The sequence below is a fragment of the Psammomys obesus genome, unplaced genomic scaffold (assembly GCF_907164565.1).
Source record: "Psammomys obesus unplaced genomic scaffold, mPsaObe1.curated_primary_1811, whole genome shotgun sequence".
NCBI lineage: Eukaryota > Metazoa > Chordata > Mammalia > Rodentia > Muridae > Psammomys > Psammomys obesus.
In genome coordinates, this window is record NW_026596134.1 from 2,263,316 (window position 1) to 2,286,628 (window position 23,313).

Here is a 23,313-nt window from a genome sequence, read left to right on the forward strand (position 1 = left end):
GTTCTTTTCCAAGATGGATTTTGCTGAAAAATGGTAGGTGAGGAATTTCTCTTTCAGCTCATACTTCTAACCCACCTGCCTGGGGAATGCTGCTGAGGCAACAGAAGTGTTGGTCAGGGGCAGCCTGGCTCCTGGGGTTCTGTGGGTACCCCACTTGAGCCTGTGCATCATGAGTAGAACCATGCCACATCACATGGGCCCGTGTTGAGCTCTCTGTGGGAACTTGCTACTTGGCCCTCTAGGGTGTCCAGAGCATTTGACATGCTATGAAAAACAAGTGACTTCTTTTGAAAAATGTGTCAAATGACAGATCCTAAATGTGTTAGGGAAGCAGTGTGTAAGTGATAAAGGTGAATTTTATTCTCCTTCCCCAACCACATTTGAAAACTATCTCAGGACAAACCAGTCTTTTTGCTGGAAAAAAATAAAATGTCCTTTCACTGGCAAGTGTAACAATTAAAATACTCAAACAGAGAGGGAGAGTTCTTTGTATTCTTTGCCTGCAATCATTTTTCTCACACCTAATCCCACTCCTTTTGAAATGCTCTTCTCCAGGACTCCCTGACCAAATGACAGCTTCAGGGCTAAGGCTTGCCCATCCCATTCTGGCCCAGCATGGCTCAGCTCAGCTGCCCTGGCTCTGTACCAGTCTCTTCCCACCCACTTCTATCCTGTCCAATTTATCCCATACAAACTGCCAGATTCATCTGGAGGAAGCCCTAGGTCACGCATACCAACCCTCCAAGCTCTTTCTGCAAGCCAGGACAACTCAGCCAGCCCAGCCCCCTCATGGGCTTTAGTGCCACCCCATTCCTCTATACCCCAAAGGCACTGCCTATGCTTCTGTGCCTGCCAGCCTGGCCTTATATTCCAACTTTTACCTAAAAAACTTTCCTCACTGCAGTTTGCACACAGATCCCACCTTGGCTGTCCTTGTGCTGGCCTTCAGAGTACCCCTCACTATGGGCCACATTATTAGTGGTAGTGGTTTAACAATGCTCCGTGCATTATCAAAGTCTGAGTCCTTTTAAAAATCAAGGGAAGGGCTGGGAAGCAGCCCAATCGCTGGCAACCTGAGCAGATCTCAGAAACAACAGCAGGGACAGTCAAGTGGCATCACAGGTCACCTGTTTCACCATTTTGAAAATCTGAACTGTGCTTTTATGATCATGTGTGTGTTTTCATGATGTAGAGGAGGAGAGACAATGTCACGGCACATGTGCTGAGGTCAGAAGACAACTCCATGAGGTGGGTTCTCCCCTTCCCACCTTTATGTAGCTCCCAGGATTCCTCTCAGGTTTCAGGCTTGCACTGCAAGCACTGTCACCCACCGGCCTCCGCTATCATTCCTCTTGATCATATCTCAGACAAGAAGGATAAACATTTTCTTTCCAAGATCACAAAAAATACCTAGTTGGGAGGAAAAGGTGAACTATAGGAACATTATCTTAAAACCTGAGATTCAAACTAACCCACATTATAAAGACTGCTCTATTGTTCTGACTTAGTTAGACGGGAGGCTTCCAGTGCCTATCAGGAATTAGTCCACAGTCTAATGCCTGGGGCTGGCCCACTGGTCCACACCTTCTCAAAGTGGAGACACTAAAGCTGTCCTGCCACAGGAGACACTGAGATTGCAGAGCTGAGAGGGCTAAGTACCTAGCGACAAACACACCACACATTCTCCCCTCATAATATACAGAAGCACACAGGTAACATGCAAAGTTGCAGAGCACATTCAGATGTCAGAAGTCCAACCTCCCTCTACCTGCCCTTGAGACAAACAAAACTAGTTTAATCTTGTAAAATACCCACACAATTCACTTTTCTCACAGTCCCTTCAGTTCAATAGTCACATCCAAATATCTGCACAAGTAACATTAACACTATGTAAAGAATTTGGGAGGCAGAAGCAAGTGGATAATCTCTCTGAGTTCAAAGCCAGCTTGATCTACAAAGTGAGTTCCAGATCCAAAGGCACACAGTAAAACCCTATTTCGAAAGAAAGAAAAGAAAAGCCACTATGTAAAGAGTCAAAGCAATATCCCAGCACTCAGGGAGGCAGAGGCAGGTGAATCTCTGTGAGTTCGAGGCCAGCCTGGTCTACAGAGTGAGTTCCAGACTATAGTGTGTGTGTGTGTGTGTGTGTGTGTGTGTGTGTGTGTGTGTGTGTGTGTGTGTGTGTGTTTCAGTAGAGTTGTAGAGTTTCAATGTGTTAAGGGTCAGGATCTTGTCTACATTACTGAGCACTCTATCTCCTAATAGTGGGCCTGGCATACAGAAAGTGTTACTAAATGTTTGTAACAGAAAAGATAAAAGGAAAGGAGAAAAGAGACCCACACAGACACAAACACAATCCATTTGCTGACTAAAATGCTAACAACTAACTGCCTTCTTGAGTATCCATCTGTAAAAACAGAAAACAAAACTGAACAAATCAACAAAAACCTTGAAACTCCACCAGTAAATACTCTAGAGTCTGCACACCAGTCCCTGACCCAGCATCCTAACCTTCTTTAACAGCTACTGCTGCAGCTCCTGTGCCTCCGCAGAGAACAGCATTAGGCGCAGGGGAACCAAGTGAGAAACAAGTGGCAGGCTCAACTGTCCCCCTGTTCCTTCTACAGGATCACACTACCACAGTAGGAAGCTGTGGACCCGAAGGTGGCATTTAGCTCTAAACTTCTGTCTGTGGGAATCCTGTTCCACCATTGTTCAGTTTGCCCACATTCCAGATCACTAACATGGGTGGTAAGGGTGTGATTCCCACTGTAATTCCTGGCACTTAAAAGGCACCGGAGAAAAATTCACTCCTCTTCTGAACACATAGAGATCAACTGCTCATCTTACAGGCTTGGGGAAAAACATAAATGAGGAAAACCGGGATAATTTTTATTGCCCTACATTTCTGTCATGTTTTCCTTCTAGTAGGAATTTCCAGACTATGACAGTGGCTTCCCTTTTTAGTTTTTGTCCCTCTTTTGTTCTTGTTCATACAAGCACACAGCCCACATTTGCCTGGCATTCCAGATCCATTCACATTCCCCCAAAACAAACTCTTGGCAAGGTGCCTACTAACACGCTCTGCTGAGCTGACCTGGAGTGAGTGGCACCCCCGTGCCAGAGGTGTTTCCAACATGCAGCAGCAGCAGCAGCAGCAAGGCTGTGAGAGGTGGGGCAGGGAACCAGATGAAAGCAGAACACAGGCTATTAATGAGACTCAGGTGTGAGCGCATCACCTGTCAGCCTCTAACGGGAAGAGGGACAGAGTCAAAAAAGCCACAGCAGTTCACAGCAATGTGTCCAGTCTGGCTTCATAAGGAGAACAGGTGACAGCAGGGGAAGAAGCTGAGGGCCAGGAGAGCAAAGCACTATCTTCTCCCAGGCCCCACACTATTAGCAACTGTCTGCTAGGATGACAAGCTTCTGTTGTTATCATATGTCATTTTAGTGACAAGGCAGCTTGTCACTAAAAAAAAATAAATAAAAATAAATAAAAATAAAAACCCGTTAATATAAAATTTACTCCTCCTTTTCTCAAAATAGTCCCCCCCCCCAAGTTCTTTTGTCCACCCGACCCCCTCAGCCCTTCTTATTTTTGATAAGTCTCTGTATGTAGTCCAAGCTTGTTCTGCCTCTGCCTCCCAGATGCCGGGAGTACTACGGGCATGTATGTGCCGTCTTGCCCGGGTACAGAGCAGGTTTCGCAATGACTGTAATGAGCTGCTAAACTGCATCTCTACCACCTCTTCAGCCTGTGGCACTTTGTGTACAGACGCCTGCTCATCACAAAGAGTCACTCACTACAAACTGCTGTCCTGCTGTCTCACTTAGGCTAATGAAATACTAATTTCTTCATTAAAGAAAAACTATGAATAAACATAAGATAAATTCAATTTGCACACATTCTAACACCAGATTTCATCACATTAAAATGCTGTCATATTCAAATGACCTATTTTTAATAGGCCCTTCTGTTAAATATGCATAGAGATATGCAGTTCTATTCCAAAAAGGATTGCCAATATCTCAAATGGAAGGAAAGAAAAATGCTTTTATTTTTGAAAAGATCATCATAATCCTAGTGTTTTGGAGGTTGAAGCACAAAGACTGCCACAAATTCAGGCCACCCCAGACTACATAATGAGTTCCAGGCCAGCCTGGGCTACAGTATGAGACTGTTTCACACGAACAAACTAAACCAACCAAGTGGGATGGAGATGAGAATGTGCCCAAAGCTCAGGTCTGAGCCCAAAACAGGGATTGATAACATCCTTAAAATCCTAGCACTTAGGAGGCAAGAGGATCAGAAGTTCAAGGTCATCCTTGGCTAGAAGACTGTATGTTGGAGAAGAATTTTTAAGGCTCCCTCTGAGGAAGCTGGGCACTCTGGCGCCACCCCAGCGCCCAGGAGGCAAAGGCAGGAGTGCTGCAGCCAGTGCAGGCAGCCAGGGTTATACAGTGAAACCCTGCCTCCAGCAGCAAATCAGGGACCGACAACACAATTGCAATAAGTCAGTAACACAGTTAGGTGTGGGCACAAAAGCCTATGCCTTTCTACAGGTGCTGAGACAGCACTGATACATTAAAGATATTAAAACTCAGGGAGTAGGCTGGGCATGGTGGCACAAGCCTTTAATCTCAGTGCTGGCGAATCTCTGTGAACTCTAGGCCAACCTGGTCTACACAGTAAGATTCAGTGGCAAACAAGCCCCAGGCAATAGTTTCTACATGCTGCTTAAGTGTCATGCTATTATTTTTCTGACCTTTAAACAATCCTGAGAATTATTACATTCCACAAAGCACATACAAGATGTTTTATTTTCCAATTCAAATTTCTGAGTAACACAAAGCAATCCTCAAATCCCTAATTATGCAGCAGCCTTTCAGATAAGCAATTCCTTATCCTACAAGAAATGAAGGCCCAGGAATGGGTAGTGACCAGCCTGGGGTTTCACTGTGTACTTTTTTAAAAATTATTACATTCATTAATTTCTCTACAGGAGGGTACACTTTGTGTCGTGGTGCAGCTGTGGAAATCAGAGGAAAGCCTGGGGAGCGAATGTCCTTCCGGTGTTGCAGGACCCGTCAGGCTTAGAGGTGAGCTCTTCACACGTTTTCTTTTTCTCTTTCAGGGTGTGTGTGTGTGTGTATGTGTGTGTGTGTATGTGTGTGTATGTGTGTGTGTGTGTGTGTGTGTGTGTGTTTCTTTGTTTGTTCAAGACAGGGTCTCTTCTAGGTGAAGTTCTTTCTGTGTAACCCTGGCTGGCTGGACTTCAACTCACAGAGCTCCCCCTGCCTCTGCGTTGCAAGTGCTGAGATTAAAGCATGTGCCATCACATTTGGCCTTCTCTTTCAGGTTGTTGAGAGTGTCTTGCTACATAGGCCCAACTAGTCTTGAACGCAAAGCAATCCTCATGCCTCAGCCTTCTGAGTATGGTATTTTTGTTGTTTTGTTTTGTTTTTTGAGAAAGGGTTTCTCTGTGTAGCCTTAGCTGTCCTGGATCTAGCACTGTAGACTAGGCTGGCTTCGAGCTCACAGAGATCCATCTGCCTCTGCCTCCCTGAGTGTTGGGATTATTAAAGGAGTGTGCCACCATTCTCAGCTAGCTAGACTTTCTATCACTCTAGATTTAACTCTAAAGCATATATGTAATATGTATTTGTTCCTAAAAACATAAATGCCACCTGCAGCAGTCTAAAACTTTTACCTATCTGTATGTATGTACGTATGTATGTTTTCAGGGCTGACCACTGGTACTGGATAATCAACTGGTATGCTCCTCCCCAAAGGAGACTTTCTCCTGCTCTCAGCACCCCTCAGCTGCTGCAGTTACTGGTGCAGGTCTACTGGTGGCCTTGTTTAGCTCATGTTCAGACAGCCACTCTGGTGAGAACTTATGGGTGTAGCTTCTGACGGTCCTAGGAAACACAACCTCACAGCAAACTCCCTGTTCCCCTGGCTCTACACTCTTCCCACCGGCTCTCCTGCAATGACCTCTGAGCCTCAGGTTCAGGAGCTGTGTTGTAAATGTGTCTATTGAGACTGGGCTCTACAACTCTGCATTTTTATTAGTTACAGATCTCCATCTGCTGCAAAGACAAGTTTCCTTGCTCCAGGGTGAGGACTACACTTATCAGGCTAGGCCCTAGAGAAGGTTGTGCAGGATCTGGTTAGCTCCTGCCTTTTTTAAAAAAATCATGTCTGAGTATGCTGCAAGGCGCACAGAGACTGGGCACAGCGGTGCCCTGAGGTTTGGTTTAATCCAGTGCTTGGAAAGGAGAGGCAGATGACCACTCTGAGTTCAAGGCCAGCCTGGTCTAAATACTGAATTCTAGTCTAGTCAAAGCTACATAGTAAGATCCTGTCTCAAAGATAAATAAATAACACAAATGTACATGAGTAGTTTTATATTAAATGATGGTATTTTTGGACTTAGTATATTACTGTGTTGTCAAAGTGGAAGCAAGAGGCTAGTAAGGAAAGGCCACTGAATATACTGCACATATTAATGGAGAGCAGCTAGAAAAATAAGTGGCCAAATACACTCAATTTTGGATCTGTAATTCATCACCTGATCCAGCCAGGCCTCGACAGAAGACAGATGTTCCTCCACACAGCGTGAGGCAGGATAGCTGTGGGATCTGCTATCTAAAGCCCCACACCATCCCCTCATCACTGGTACTACTCCCTGGGCACTTGTGATATTCATCATTTGTCTTGTATAGCTTATCTCCTCAACTACTCTAATTTGGGGGAGAGGGCATGACTCCCTTCACAGGCCAACTCAGTAGCAGCCACTCTGACATCTCTGTTTCCCTACCACATTAACTTTATTAGGCCTGGCTACAGTCCTAGTAACCCAACAGTGGACAGAGCAAACTGCAGGCTTCAAGAACTGAATCACTGAAAGTGGTGTCAGCTAGCACAACTCAAGTTGCCCTCTGACCTCCACACATAACCCTCCCAAATAAATACACTGGGAAAGAAAAATTATTTACAAAAAAAAGATACTAACTCTAATTCAAAATGTTTCTAGTAGCATCACACACATTCCATTTTATTCTACTCTGTGGCATCTATACAATGACTCTTGACTGACCTCACAGCTGCCTTAGTTTGTGCAAACTAAATCCTACCAATGTTCACACAGCAACAAAATTCCCAATGACTCATTTCTCAGAACTGATTCCTGCCATTAAACGACTTAAAAGCAAGTTGCGGGGGTTGGGGACACAGCCCAGCAGTTAAGAGCACTTGATGCTCTTGCAGAGGACCTAGGTTGGGCTCCCAGCAAACACATTACGTAGCTCACAACCATCTGGAAGCCCTGTTCCCGAGGAATTGGACACGATCTTCAGGCATGTACATGGTGCACAAACACATATGCAGACAGTTATACGTGACATAAAAATACTTTTTTAAAAAAGTGTATCAGGTCCTAGCATAGGGTCTCAGAAAAAGTATGTGCTTTGATAAATAGTAAAGCTGACCACAGAGCAGAGCTTCCTGTCAGCTCAGCCAAATGCGTAAGTGGGGATGGCTATGACCACCAAGGATTCCGGGTTCACACTGACAAGGGCCACTTGAGTCTTCTTCATGCTGCAACAGCCGTGGTGTCACCGGGCTTCCCCATATGCACAGTATGTAAATGAGGTTATAGAAGTCTGACATCACCCAGGCAACAGACAAAGAGGCAAGGGTTGGTCCCTGGGACAGTGTGTGGGGGCCAGTGTACTCCTCCCTGGCTACAGAGGCAAGTGATCCCAAAGGGCCCTTTTGGAGTCCAACTGTTCTGGGTTTACTTCTTGATTTTTTTTCTTCTAATACTGATATAAGCTATGATCCCAAATCTTCAAAGAGCTAAACTGAACATTTACCATTAAAAAAAAAAAAAAAAAAAAAATGGGGAGAGGGCACTGGAGAGATGGCTCAGCCGTTAAGAGTACCAGCTGCTCAATTTCTAGCACCAACATGACAGCTCACAAGTGTCTGCAACTCCAGTTCTAGGGGATCCAACACTCTCAGACATATATGCAGGCAAAACACCAATGCACGCAAAGTAAAAAATAAATAAATCGTTTTAAAAGTTTTGTTTTCTTTGGTTGCTGTTGGTTGGTTGGTTGGTTTTGGTTTGGTGGATATTCCTGGGAGGCCTGTTCTTTCCTGAAGAAAAATGGAGAAGGAAGGAGTAGATCTGGAGGAGAGGGGAGGAGGATGAGGAGAATTGGGAGCAATGGAGGGAAGGGAAACTTCAGTCAGGATGTACTGAGAACTTCTTGTATTTGGGGGTACCTAAGGCTGAATCCAGGCCCTCACATGCTACCACTGGACTGTGGCCGCACATTAACCTTACTCTGCTACAGGCTTTAAAAAAGCCAGCCAAGCCAGGTGGCAGCGGCGGGACACGTACATCCTTAGTCCCAGCACTCAGAGGGCAGGTCTCTGTGGGTTCAAAGCCAGTCTCGTCTACGGAGCAAGCTCCAGGACAGTCAAAACTGCACAGAGAAACCCTGTCTTGAAAAACCAAAAAGGAAGGAAAGAGAAAAGGGGAAAAGGGGAAAAGGGGGAAAAGGGGAAAAGGGGAAAAGGGGAAAAAGGGAAAAAGGGAAAAAGGGAAAAAGGGAAAAAGGGAAAAAGGGAAAAAGGGAAAAAGGGAAAAAGGGAAAAAGGGAAAAAGGGAAAAAGGGAAAAAGGGAAAGGAAAGGAAAGGAAAGGAAAGGAAAGGACAGGACAGGACGGAAGGGCTAAACCCTAACAAACCAGAATAGCAGAGTTTCATCCTACAACTACTTTTTTTTTTAATTTATTTATTTATACATATGAGCACTCTATTTGCATGTATGCCTTCATGACAGGAGAGAGCATCAGATCCCATTAGAGATGGTTGTGAGCCACCATGTGGTTGCTGGAAATTGAACTCGGGACCTCTGGAAGAGCAGACAGTGCTCTTAATCACTGAGCCATCTCTCCAGCCCCCTACAACTACTTTTAAACACTTTCACATTGAAAAGTTAAAGAGGCAGATGTCTGAAAGGGAGATGGTGGGCTGAGCAGAGGGTGGCATGTATACTGTGGACTCCAGGGAGACAGTGCTGCGTAGATGTAGATGAGCAGACCAAACCATCTTGAAACGACAAGGAAGCTCCATAGGTTGATTCAGCAGTGTGCACCCAAAACCCCAACTGTCAGAAGGGTGTCACAAGTTCAGTAACTACCTAGAAAGCAGAGAGAGCTTTCTTTTTTTTGGGGGGGGGGGGCACACAAACTCCACACTGAGGGCCCACATCAACCAAAATCCAAGCGTGAATACATGCCATGGCTCAGGTAACAGAGTAGCTGCCTAGCATGAACCAGGTATGGTAGCCCACACCTATAATCCCAGCACTCAGGGAGCAGAATCAGAAGTTTAGAGTTATCCCTGGCTACATATGTGACTTTACGGTTAACCAAAGCTACATGCTAGAAAAAGGAGTCAGAGGAAAGTACTCAGGAAGCTGAGCCAGAACAGGACTTGCAAATAAATAAAAAATTAACATTTGCTCTCAAGATACAGCAATTCAACAAAAGAAATAAACTGCAACCAATCAAACAACCATTTCTCACTGAGGATAACAGAACTCTGATTTTGTTCACTGTAAACGTACTACACACAGAAACCTCTTACTTTCATGCTTATTCATTCCCTCCCTCCTCCTCTCCCTCCCTCACTGTAGACTACAGCAGGAGGAAGCAAGCCTAGGCTACATTGAGACCTAGCTCAGAAAACAAACAAATCAAAAGCATTCACTTCTCAATATCCTTGCCTTTTATTGTGATTTTCTTGTTGCTACATCAGACAGCAACAACTAGCTGTTAGAACCTACACGTGTACTGTTTGTAATATACAGTAAAGACATACAGAAGCTTGGCAAAACTCATGAAGTCTAGGTCTGCACATGGCATTCACTTGGGTAGGTGTGTTCTGACCATAGCCTGTCTTCATTAGCACACAGCAGAGTAGGCAGAAGCAAGTTATTTACCTTTTGACATTCAAGCTGCCTATGCTCTGATCAATTATGGCCAGAACCTGCTCCCACAGCTCTCGACAGCCTTCTGGAGCTCTACACTTCCACAATTCAGGCATATGTTCAGTAATAAGATTCTGGCAGAGCTGGACGTGGTGGCACACGCCTGTAATCCCAGCACTCAGGGAGGCAGAGTCAGGAGGATCTCTGTGAGTTCAAGGACAGCCTGGTCTACAAAGTGAGTCCAGAATAGCCAAGGCTACACAAAGAAACCCTGTCTTGAAAACCAGAAAGAAAAAAAAAAATAAGACTCTGTATGCAAATGTAAGAAGGATGGCAGAAATATGTTCCTCTTTTTTCTTTCTTTTTTCTTTTTTTATGTTTTTTTGAGACAGGGTCTTACCATGTAGCTCTGTTATTGTGGAACTCACCATGTAGGGCCTCAAACTCACAGGCCTCTGCCTCCTCAGCTCTGGGCTTAAACGTGTGCACCACCACGACCTGCTGCATAACTATGCAAAGCTAAGCAGCTGAGCTTGTTGATGGAGCATGCAGATGCTTCCAGCTAACAGCCTACTACCAAGAAGGCGGTCTTTACAGTGGGCTCGGAGGCCTGACCTGTCCCTTACACAGGGTACTGTAACAGATTAGCTTTCAATGTGAAGACACATAACAATGTCCTCTGTTTCTCCTGTTGTGAACAGCAAGTCTGAGTGCTTGTGCTGTTTTCACAAACTTCTGAGCCTTTACACCATTTGGATGATGATGATGAAAGCAAAGGAGGACAAAGTGAGCCGGGACTTCATCAGTGCACATCAAACAGAGAAAGGCACTAGGAGACTGGCATCCACACACTACCGCGTTCTAGAAGCTACATGCCTTGACAGCCAGACACACGGCTGTGCCTGACTCCCTGGCAAACATTATCCACACACTTTTAAATGAACTGATCGGCTACTCCAAGGGAATTCAGATGCATTCTCTGCACAGACCCTAACCTGAGGAAACTTCAAAACTGAACAATACTCCCTATTTCAGAGTTGCCATGCCAGTGACATCCAACAGTACACACTGGAGAGTGAGTAACAGAGGTGGCACAGATATCTACTCGGTTCTGTCCTGTGAGCTTGGACAAGCTACCTGCCTTCCAAATCACGACTGCACAAAACAAAAAAGTGGAAGTAAAGTGCCAGTGTAGCAGGTGCAGCCTGCAGCCATGGGGGGGGGGGGGTGTGCAGGACTTAGATATTGTAAAATGACGAGAAGCCTAGCATGAAGTAAGTGCTACGTAGGTGTTAGCAAGCAGGGATTGACAATCCTTTATCCCAAATGACCCAGGTTCAGAGGTGGTCTAAGTTTGACGTTTTCAGAGACTATTAGTCGAGCACCCTCAACCCAAATATCCAAAATCTGAAATACTCCAAAATGTGACAGTTCTTGACATTACTGTTTTGAAGCATGTTCAAATTTTGTAAAATCCAGGTACGGCAGGCCATGCCCAGAAGCTCCAAACCTATATACCATTCTAAGTAAATAATGCAGATCTGGATTTGTTAATGCTTTCAACCAAGAACTACAGTGTAGCCAGCATAGAAACAAACAAAATGTGTACGTAATAAAAATGTGGGATTTGGAACTAAAAAGAAGACAATCAGAGTAAGCAGAATGGCTTTTTCCAGTAAATTATGATTTACTGAAGTCACTATAGTATAATTTTAAGCACATACAGTAAATTCAAAAGTCAGGTCTGTATCATACATGAGTTTCCCTATCAATGAAGATGCAAGTTAATTTATGAGACAAAAATATATTCCCATGTGTGCCTTTATCTACCTACCTACCCTCCAGGAGGTCCTAAGAAAGTCTAGCCTTAATTCCATGACCCACCTCACCTGGCAGCAGATGACAAGGCCCCGATTTCTGGTTTGTTTGTTTCAAACATGGTCTCATGTAGTCAGGCTGGTCTTACTATGTGGCTGAGAATGACCCTGAACTTCAGATCCTTATCTCTACCTCCCAAGTGTTGGGATTACCATGTATCACCACATTCTGGGGGAAAGACTGCTGAAGAATATCACCAGACAGGCCTCAGTGGGTTTCCTAGCTAGTCCACTAACAGCCCCACGCCTAACACAATACAGTCTCCACAGACTCAAAGGAGCTAGATACAGAGGTGTATACATGTACAGGCCCAGCTGCTTGGAGGATGAAATGACAGGATCACTGAGTCCACAAGGTCAAGAGCAATCTGGAAAACAGGGAAAGTGAAATCCAGGCAGGCAGGCCAGGTCAGGAAGTCCAGCACTAGGGAAACTGAAACAGAAGAACGAGAAGGACCAGGGCAACCTAGGCTACACAGTAAGACTCTGTCTTGAAAAACTACAAATGAGTGTCTTGCCTAGTAATCCCAACATTCAAGAGGCTAAGGTAGAAGGGTAACTGGGGATTAAAGGCCAGCTTGGGCTACATATTAAATTCCTCAACCAGGTGGGCTACAGAGCGAGACACTATCTCAAAAAGAGCAGCAGCTACAACAAAAATCAACAAGCATAACAATAATACATACAGATGGCAAAAAAAAAAAAAAAACCCAAATCCCAAAGGACAGGGTTCGGAGAGCATCTGGACAACTGAACACATGCAGGTTTACAGGAGAACAAGAGCTTGCCCGTGGGTGGGGCGGGTGCTACATCCCAGCTCCACTGACACAAAAGCCCCTGGGCTTAGCCCTCCTCCAGACTTTGCCCTGTGTACCTCCTCCATCGGCTTACTTCTATCCTTTAAAATACCTTTTGCAGGGCCAGTGAGGCAACTCAGCAGGCAGCACTCACTGCTAAGCCTGACAACCTGAGTTCAAACCCCAGACACATGGTAGAGAGAAGTGACCCACAAGTGATCTGACCTCCACATGCTTCTTAGGGCACGTAAACACCAAAAAATACCAAACAAACACATGTAAATAATAAAGAGGACTTTTTAATCCTTTAAAAATGATTGGCAAGCAGGGCATGGTGGCAGATGCCTTTGCTCCCAGCACTTAGGAAGGCAGATGCAGGCGGATCTCTGTGGGTTCGCAGCCCAGCCTGGTCTACAAAGCAAGTCCAGGGCAGCCAAGGCTACACAGGGAAGCCCTGTTTCGAAAAACAAAAATAAACAAAAGGATGGGCAAATGTTGAGTACCTTCAGTGTTTTCCTAAATTCTGTGAACCACTTTGAGAATAAACCCAACCTAGGGGAGAGTTACAGAAATCTCACCCTGCAGCCAATCCAGCCAAAGTTCCGACTGACTTGCAACTGTGTTTTAAGTGGGTTAAGTCATAAAGGGCTGAGCCTTCAACCCTTGGAAGAGCTAACGCTAGCTCCACTTAGATGGTATGAAAACAACTAGACTTAAGGACATCTAGCAGCTCTGTGTCCACTCCTGCAGAACTGCTTCTTGGTAGAAAACATACTTTTTGCAGTTACAGAAGTCTTCTGCATTGACTACTATGGTTTGAGAACAAGAAAGACATAGTGTTTCTAAGCACAGCAGCCTGTATTGTGATGTCGTATATGTGAAAATGCAGCATCTTACTTCCAAATGTTGACACACACTAAGTAAGTGAATATTAAGAAAAGGAGTCTCACTTCTTATTTTGCAGGAAAACACCAAATGGCAGATGATGCAGGACAGGATGACGCTGGAGGGCCCAGAGATCCTGGGGGCCCAAAGACAAGGAGTGGATCCCCATGACCAAGCTGGGCCACCTGGTTAAGGACATGAAGATCGAGTCCTTGGCGATCTACCTGTTCTCCCTGCCCATTAAGGAATCCTAAATTATCGACTTTTTCCTGAGTGCATCCCTAGAGGATGAGGTTCTAACGATCATGTCAGTGCAGAAGCAGACACGGGCTGGCCAGGGGAGCAGGTTCAAGGCTTTTGTCACTATTGGGGACTACAACGGTCAGGTTGGTCTTGGTGTTAAGTGATCCAAGGAGGTAGCCACTGCCATCCGAGGGGCCATCATCTTGGCCAAGCTTTCCATCATCTCTGTGTGGTGAGGCTACTGGGGAACAAGATTGGAAAGGCCCACACTGTCCATGCAAGGTGACAGGCCACTGTGGCTCTGTTTTGGTGCATCTCATCCCTGTCTCTAGAGGCACTGTCTCTGCTCCTGTGCCCAAGAAGCTACTGATGATGGCCAGTATTGATGACTGCTACACATCAGCCAGGGGCTGCACTGCCACCCTGGGCAACTTTGCCAACGCCACCCTTGATGCCATCTCCAAGACTTGCAGTTACCTGACTCCCGACCTCTGGAAAGAGACTGTGTTCACCAAGTCTCCTAATCAGGAATTCACTGACCATCTTGTGAAAACCCACACCAGAGCCTCTGTTCAGAGGACCTAGGCTCCAGCTATGGCTACCACATAAAGGTTTTTATACAAGAAAAATAAAGTGAATTAAGTGTAAAAAAAAAAAAAAAAAAAGAAAGAAAGAAAAAAGAAAAGCTATATGGGAAGTCTGGTGCACACAGACCTGGAATTTGGAATTCTAGCTAACCAATAGTCTCCAGCAGAAGGACTTCTAGTTAAAGGCCTCCATGGCCTACTCTGAGTTGAAGGACATTCTATGCAACTTAGTAAGACCCTGTCTTAAAATAAAAAGTAAAGAGTGTTAGGGATGTAGCTCAGCAGTAGAGGGCTTGTCTGGCATACACAAGGACCTTAGGTTCAACCTCCAGTACATACAACACACACACACACACACTCGGTAGGCTATGGCAGGAAGAAGTCAGTCTGTGTGTGAAGAAGCTGGAAGTTGTAGTTACAGGAAAATATAGAACGTGAGTATTATAATAATTTTTTACATGAGCATGTAACAGCCACAGTCACACCCTTTGGGAGCAAAAGTTTATATGAAAAGCGGTATGGTGTGCTAGAACCAATTCAAGACTGAGAAGTAACAGAACTTGGTGAAGTTTCATGCTGGCACTTACCAGATGTGTAGCACTATTAAAAATATCATACATTCCCCCAGCTTCTCCTTCTCTTTTCCACCTAAAGAAGTAGTGAACCCTGCAAAGCGCTACGAGGTGCTCTAACACAAGACATACAAAATCCTTTACCGCAGTGACTAGCCAAAGGAGGCATTCGGTAAATGGGAACTAGAAAACGTACAAATTAGGCAGTGGATACTAATACAAACAAATTAAATAGCCAATGAGGAAGCAGTCATGGCAACCATGCCTGTAATACTGGCACTCAGAGGGCTGCCATTAGCCCAAGCCAGCACGAACTACCCAAGCCGAGCTGGGTCACAGCGTGCGGCCCTCTCTTTTAAAAGATACACAGATAATCAACTGTTACTGAGACTGTGTGGAGAGCTCTGGACTAAATCTTGTAAGACTTAGACTACTCCCTCAGAAAATGAGGCCCCAGACACTTCATTTCACAAGTTCCAACAAGATTGTTGCTGCTGGTCAGGGACCACACTCAGAGAAAGAACACCAAAAATACCAACTGCTCCTATACTGTAGAAACTTATGGAAGAGTGCCAGGCATACAATCAAACAATTTAAGGCCACGGAGCCCCAAAAGCCTGCCAAACTTAGGAGGGAGAGAGGGAAAGAAGGAAGGAAGGAAAGAAGGGAGGGAGGGAAGGAGACAGGAAGGAAGGGAAGAAAGGAGGGAAGGAAGGAAAGGAGGGAAGGGAGGGAGGAGCAGAGGGAGACAGGGAAGGAGGGAGGGAGGGAGGGAGAGAGGGAAAAAAGAAAGGATAAAAGCACAAATTCTTTTTTATTTTTCCTTTATTTGAGATAAAGGCTTTACTATGTAGTCCTGGCTGGCCTTGAACTAACACAGACCTGCCTACCTCTGCCTCCAGAAATTAAGGGCACATGCCACCACACCAAATGGTTTTCTGTTTTGATTTTTTGAGGCAGGGTCTTACAGTGCAATCCAAGATATCTCAGACTTTACACAGCCTTTGATGACTAAATTCTTGATCCTTCTACTTCAGCTTCCCAAGTGTGGGCTTCACAGGTACGTGCTATCAAAATAGATTACAAATTCTTATTAAGAACTTGATGCTAGGGCTGGAGAGATGGCTCAGAGGTTAAGAGCACTGTCTGTTCTTCCAGAGGTCCTCAATTCAATTCCCAGCAACCACATGGTGGCTCATCAACCATCTATAGAGAGATCTGATGCCCTCTTCTGGCATGTACGTGTACTCATCTACATAAAATAAATAAATAAATCTTTAAAAAAAGCTGAATGCTAGGGTGTGAAGACACTGATATGGTTCACAGTTCTTACAGTCTGGCAGTTTTTTTAAGCAAATGTGTACAAAGCCAGACATGGTGGTGTGTACCTTTAATCCCTGCAGTCAGGAGGCAGAGGCCGATGTATCTCTATGAATTCAAGACCAGCCTGGTCTAGTTCCAGAACTAGAGATACACAGTGAGAACCTTTCTCAAAACAAAATATGTGGGGCTGGAGAGATGGCTCAGAGGTTAAGAGCACTGACTGCTCTTCCAAAGGTCCTGAGTTCAATTCCCAGCAACCACACGGTGGCTCACAACCATCTATAATAAAATCTGGTGCTTACTTCTGGTGTGCAGGTGTACACGCAGGCAGAATAATGTATACATAATTAATAAGTAAATCTTTAAAAAAAACAAAGTGAATAAACTGTAATTAATAAAACAATAAATACATTAAAAAAAACAAAATAGGTGTACGGCTGTTTGCCTAGATGGTATGTATGTGCACCATGCGCATGCCTTGTTGCCCTCGGAGGGCAGAAGGGGGTAGAGAACACCTGGAACTGGAGTTGTGAGCTGTCATGAGGGTAGGTGCTGGGAACCAAACTTGGATCTTCTGCAAGAGGAGAAAGTGCTTTTAATGGCTGAGCCATCTCTCTACACCCAGACTGTAAGCTTTTATATGTGTAAAAAGTAACTATTTAGACAGTATTACAGGCAAGCAGAAAGGTATGGTGAAGCACCTCAGAGAGAGCTGAGACAAGCATATAAAAGCAACAGTGTGAACTCAGCACACCCAGCCTAACCTTTGTGAGACAATCTCGCAGGTGAGCTTATTTAGTAGGCTTAGCTTGGATTTGATGTGATCAGAATAGTAAACTATCATAGGCAAATTGGTAAAAATGATGACTGAGAACAGATTGGACAATGGTTAAGGCCAGGCCAAGTGACATGGAAACAGGAAGCAACGAGCAAAGCTGGAAAGAATCATCACTAACTCTGATGCCGGTGCCACAAAACATGGCCTCAGCACTACAGTCACACTGGACTTCATGCTACCAGGGGAAGTCCCTGCTGACAACATATGAGAATAGAGGCGCTAACTGGGTGACAACACTTGCCCAGAGAGATACAACACATCTACCTATTCACCCCAGATAAGAGGCCACGACAGACCAAAGTACAGACACCACCAACCACCAACTTGGTGAACCAGTGAGTTTTACCAGGGTTATTTACAGGAGTACGGGTGAGAGGGTACTTATATAAACAGAAATGACCCAAAGACAGCTGCATCACCAAAGTCCACCCCAGCACGAGTGACAGCTCACAAAAGCTGGGAACCTGGAGCACACTGCACAGCTCAGCAGGTTGCAGAGTGTCCTTTCCAGGTGCCTTAGGTAGCTTAATCCTTTTCCAAGCAGCTGTCTGATGTCCTCTTCTCCCCGGGCACCTGGTTTGATCTCAGAGTCGTCTCTGAAGCTTTATTGTTTAATCAGGGAAGGTGGGGCCTAGTGAATCTGGTCAGTTTCAGGGACTTTCTGAAGCTATTTTGAATTGTTTCTCTTCCCGCTGAAAGAGCTTCTGTAGAGAGAATTTTGGTTTCTTTAAAAACCGAGTTAGGGGGGCTGGAGAGATGGCTCAGAGGTTAAGAGCACTGGCTGCTCTTTCAGAGGTCCTGAGTTCAATTCCCAGCAACCACATGGTGGCTTACAACCATCTATAATGAGATCTGGTGCCCTCTTCTGGCATGTGAGTGTACATGCAGACAATATTATAAATATAATAAATTAAAAAAAAAAAAAAAAAAGGTTAGGTGAATGTTTTTGCTTTAATCCCAGGTGTGGGATATGGGGCTGCTTCAGACTGTCCACACTGCGTCACAGCAGGTGACTATGATCTGCCTCCTGATCTCCTGTAGGGGTGTGGTTTTGCCATCTGCAGATAGTTTCGGCCAGGGCATGACCTTTGGAATTCTGGGAACTTCTCAGAGGATTTAATGCTAGGGACCAAGAGGCAGGGCGGGTATTGCTGCTGTTGGCTGGCTGCAGTTTGTTGCTGTTGCTTGTGGTTTGTCAAGTAGTAGTGTACAAAAAGACGAGAAGAAATTGAATATCCTGGCAGCAAAGGTCAAACTTGTCCAGAGGAACCCGGTGTTCCTGATCAGCAGGAAGTAGTCTAAAGAGGTCTAGGCCCCCTTTCTCTTCTAACATTCTTCTCACCTACCTAGTGTTGGGGGTTTGGAAGGGATTGGGGTGAAGAAGGGTGATAAATATAGAAACCCAATAAAGTAGCCAAAAGGCCCAGCTATAAGCTTCCCTGCAGCATGGGATGTTTCCATCGCCCAGGAAACTATTACACAACAGGTAAAGACAATCAAGCCTTATCCTAACAACAGCAGCTAACCTGACGTAACCAAGCATTAGCAGAGGGAGCTCAAATGGTACCCACCCCGATGCTTATTTCCTCAGTTTTTATGTACGAGCCTTAGATGTGGTACATAATGCTATTTAGCCATCACTACACTTTTGAACTTTGCAGCTTCATTTACAAACCGAAAATTCACAAAATTTGTTTTCACCCAATGTTGAACCATAAACATGCAGATGCTAAAATTTGCATTTTGGTGAAGATGGAAATATACCTAGAATTTTATGTCTTGTATTATAGGCTATCTCCAAAGGAGAAAAAAAGGAAAAAAATATGTAAACTTAATGTTGGTTATTTCTGGTTTTCTTTTGGGCAGAACGCAGGTCCTTGTACACAATAAGCAATTAATTGTTCTATCCATTGAGGCACATGGCCACACCCCAGCTCCAATACTGGTCGTCTGTAAGGAGAACACAATGCCTGAGGCCAGAGTGCAAGAGACTTTCCATTGCACATCGTTTAAATTGTGACCCATGTAAATGTACGGACTATTTAACAACCAAGCAAGCCTGACAAGAAGCCATAATGCCTGTGTCCTACATAGAGACTTCCTTACTAATCAACCTTCGATAAGTTCTTTCCCAGTCCACTCAACCAGTAGTCAGGAAGTTCTACTCTAGGTGCCGGGCACTCCTTTAGACACTTAGGTCTGAGGAGTAAAGATGATCTTTGTGTGCAGTCAGGGGGACAAACAAGTTGAATGAGAATCAACTAGCAACAAGAACTATGAAGAAAAGTCAGTCAAGCTGTGCATGGTGCTTATGTCCATAATCTCAGCTGATATGGAAGGACTACCATGAGTTCAAAACCATCTTGAGCTATAGAATGAGCTCTAGGACAACCAAGCCTTTATACAGAATGAAACCCTGCTGGGAAAGCTGTTCCCAGCCCATGCCCCCAAATTAAGGTAAGATGCAGTCCTATCTGGAAAGGAATAGCAGAATCACATTTAGGCATTGTCTTACTTACTCTTCTATTGCTGTGATAAACTAACTGACCAAGGCGATTTATAAAAGACAGCATTAATTTGTGGCTTATGATTTCAGAGGGTTAGAGCCCATTATAACAGAGCAAAGGCATAGCGGTAGGAACAACTGAGACATCTTTTTTTTATTTTATTTTTTATTTTTTTATATTAATTACAGTTTATTCACTTTGTAACCTAGCCATAGTCCCCTTCCTCACTGCCTCCCAATCCCACTCTTCCTCCCTCATCTCCTCCCATGTCCCTCTCCAAGACCACTGATAGGGGAGGTCCTCTCCTCCCATTCCATCTGACCCTAGCCTATCTGAGACTTACATCTTGCTCCACAAGATGGAGGCACAGAAACTGGCCTCCTGCAACAATGTCACATCTGTCAATCCTTCCACAACAGTTCCCTCAACTGGCACCCGAGTAAACAAGCATGAGCCCATGGAGGCCATTCTTATTCCAACCACCACAGCAAGAAATTAGAAAAAATGCAGGAGCCAGCCTCATCACTGCATGGGGAAATTATCTAGTCACAGAGGGAATACACGTCATTGTTCTGATAATAAATGGTGGGTAAGCTCCCCTAGAACCAAAGGGATAAAAGAACAACACTCCTGGCAAAGAAAGCAGCACAGAAGAATAAGGGTCAAGAAGCTTTGTGGGCATCAGAGAGATTAAATGGAAGCCAATAAATTAGAAAGAGAATGGAAGAGCCGCAAATAAGGAAGGCGAGAGCTCACTCATGAAGCACAGTGGTCCCATTTTGGGGTCTGTCTGTTCATCTGCAGTGCTGGGGATGGAATCATGCATGCTAGGCATGCCAAGCAAGCAGCCTACTGCTATTGCTGCTGCTGCGGCTGCACTGAGCTGTATTCCCAGAAAAATAATTTTGGTTTTTCATGATAGAATCAACAAGAATCAATACTCTAAGCATGGCAGAAAATTCATAAAATCTCAGTATTTGGGAGAAGGCAGGAGGATCAAAGTTCAAGGCCACTTTTGGCTACATAGCCAGTGTGAGGCCAGCCTGGGCCACATGAGACCTTGCTTCAATAAACTAACAAACAAACATCACTGAAAGGCTTTAAGCCTGGTGATGAAACCACATTCATATTTTTAAAGACCAATCATTCTAATAACTGTGAAGAGCCAGGAGAGGAGGAAACAAGAAAAGCCCAGCCATGAGGCAGAGGCTGCAACTACTCAGGGGTGATGAGCAAGAGCGGAGCATGCCCAGTAGGTACATTCAAGATGCTTTAGGAAAGAATCAACATGAAACTAGGAGACAGGGAGAGAAAGAAGCACAATGACCACGGAATCCGAAAAGTTTAGTAGAGGTCAAAGACACAGCAAGGGTCATTAAGATGGCTCAGCAGGGAAAGGTCCTTGCTATTGAACCTGAAGACTGAGTTCTGGTCCTGGGATCCACATGACAGAAGGAGAGAACTAACTCCCATAAGGTACCCTCAGATCTCCACTAGTACGCCATGCAATGTGTGTGCCTTTCCTCACTCCCTACCAAGCAAATAAATATAATTTTTGAAAACCTTACTAATTAGAGAAAAAGTATGGGCTAGGGAGATGGCTATGAGTAGTAGCTCGGTATACAATTCCGATGACCTGAATTCAATCTCTAGAAGCCACAATGGAAGGGGAACCAAGTCCACAAAGCGTCCTCTGACCTCTATACACATACCATAGCATGCAAGTACACACAGATGCACCATGCACACACATTCACCCAATAATGATTTTAAAAGAAAAAGTAACAGAACTAAAACTGCTTGCTTACAATTAAGAGTTGAGGAGGAAATAAAAATTTTAAATAACAAACTACTCAGATGCCAATACGTGTTACATGTAATACTTAACAGGAGCTTTGAGCATATCGTTTAAAAACAAGATTGTAAACGTGTTTTTATTCAGTAAACTAGAAAAAGAACAGAGAGTAAACCTAAAGAAAACTAAAGGAATAAAGAGAACAAACAAGCAGAAAACAGAAAAGGAAGCTGGGCTGGAGTGGGAGCAGTCAACAGGGCCTCACTACGTGACTCAAACTAGAATCTAACATGCAGCAATCTTCCTGCCTCAGTCTTGGTCTCCTGGGTTTGAGTTTAGAAGCATGAGTTACCGCGCTGTTTCCTGTGAAGACAGGGTTTCTCTGTGAAGACTGGCTGTCCTTAAATTCAAACCCTAGCCTGCCTCTGCCTCCCAAGTGCGGGGATTAAAGGCATGTGCCACCACTGCCCAGCATTTAATGAGCAGATCTTATAAAACTGTTAGGGAGAAAAAAAGAAAACCTGAATGAGGAGAGTAAAGCTCAAGCCAGGGACAAGGCCTAGCAGCTACCTAAGCCAAAGGACAGAACTAGAGTGGGTCAAAATGCTGCAGAGCAGGAGGGAAGCCTCAGTTCTGACACAGAGATGGCTACATCTAGGACTAGAAAGATACATGGCCCAGAAAGCTGGTGGCAGCTTGAGCTGGAGAAGGAATTGGCACAGCCACTCTCTATCAAGAAGGAAAACCTAGAGCTGAAGGTGACTGAGGCAGAGCTTGGCTGGAGCATATGTTAGTTTAAGTTTTAATTGCCCTAACTGATTTGTGCTCTCACAGAAATACCCACTGGGTTCATTTAATGTAATAAATGCTTTTTCCTGGGGGTTTCAAGGCATAAAACAAACTATTTCGGGAGCAAAAGAAAATATGATTTCAAATGCAGCCAATAAACAGAATTGGGAAAGGAATTAAGACTAAGTCACTGAGGAAACCCAATAGTTAAACTCCAGGCAGTAGAGAATGAACCAAGAAAAAGAAGGCTGAGATGTGGACCAGAAAGTCAGGATCGAAGTGTCAAGACAAGGTGAGTGAGATGAATCAGCAGGTGCTGGCTGCCCAGGCCTGACTTGCTATTCCTGACTGAAACCCACAGGGTGGAGAAAAGAGAGAAGCAATTCCTGAAAACAAAGTTGTCCTCTGACCTCCATATACACACACGGCACACATGTGCTCCCACACATACCCAACAACGACAACAATAAGGTCACATTTAAAGTGTTAGGACAAACCAAGGGGAAACACACTACACCTATAATCCCAGTACCACAGGAGGCTGAGGTAGGCAAGAGGACAGAGAGAGTTCAGGGACAGCCTGAACTACATAGGAAGTTCAAGACTGGCCTGAGCTATATTGCAAGAGCCCAGCTTAAAAGTAATATAAACAAACAAACAAGCACATGGTGAAACTGCTCAACTGGTAAAGGGGCATTTACGGCCATGCCTAATGATCTGAGTTTAGTTCCCTGGATCTACCTGATGGAAAGTACCAACTGTCCCAAATTGTTCTCTCGCAAGCATGCATGTGTGGCATGCACACGTCCCACCAAGCACACATTAAAATAAATACAAAAGTAAAGTTAATAAGTAAGTAAACACACTGGTGGCAAAGACTGCTGAGGTGAATGGTACCCAGTGGATTTGATGGCCAGAAGTTGAACAGTCAGCGCCATGTTGAATTTGACCCTGAGAGCCATAGTCACACTAGAGTAAACAAGTAATGGCTTTATGCAAATTCAGATTTTGAGCTGAAATCTTCCAGCTGATGTAAGAGCCTGAGAATCACTGCAGTAGAGCATGCCAGAGGTAGACTGGGATTAGAGG

General features: G+C 44.6%; 1 protein-coding gene and 1 pseudogene across 6 annotated transcripts in view; one reads left to right on the forward strand and one right to left on the reverse strand.

Moving 5' to 3' along the window:
- Wdr20 (WD repeat domain 20) overlaps positions 1-23,313 on the reverse strand; it is a 66,354-nt gene that overhangs the window by 33,067 nt on the left and 9,974 nt on the right. The window lies entirely within an intron of this gene.
- On the forward strand, positions 13,661-14,422 carry LOC129666146 (40S ribosomal protein S2-like; annotated as a pseudogene).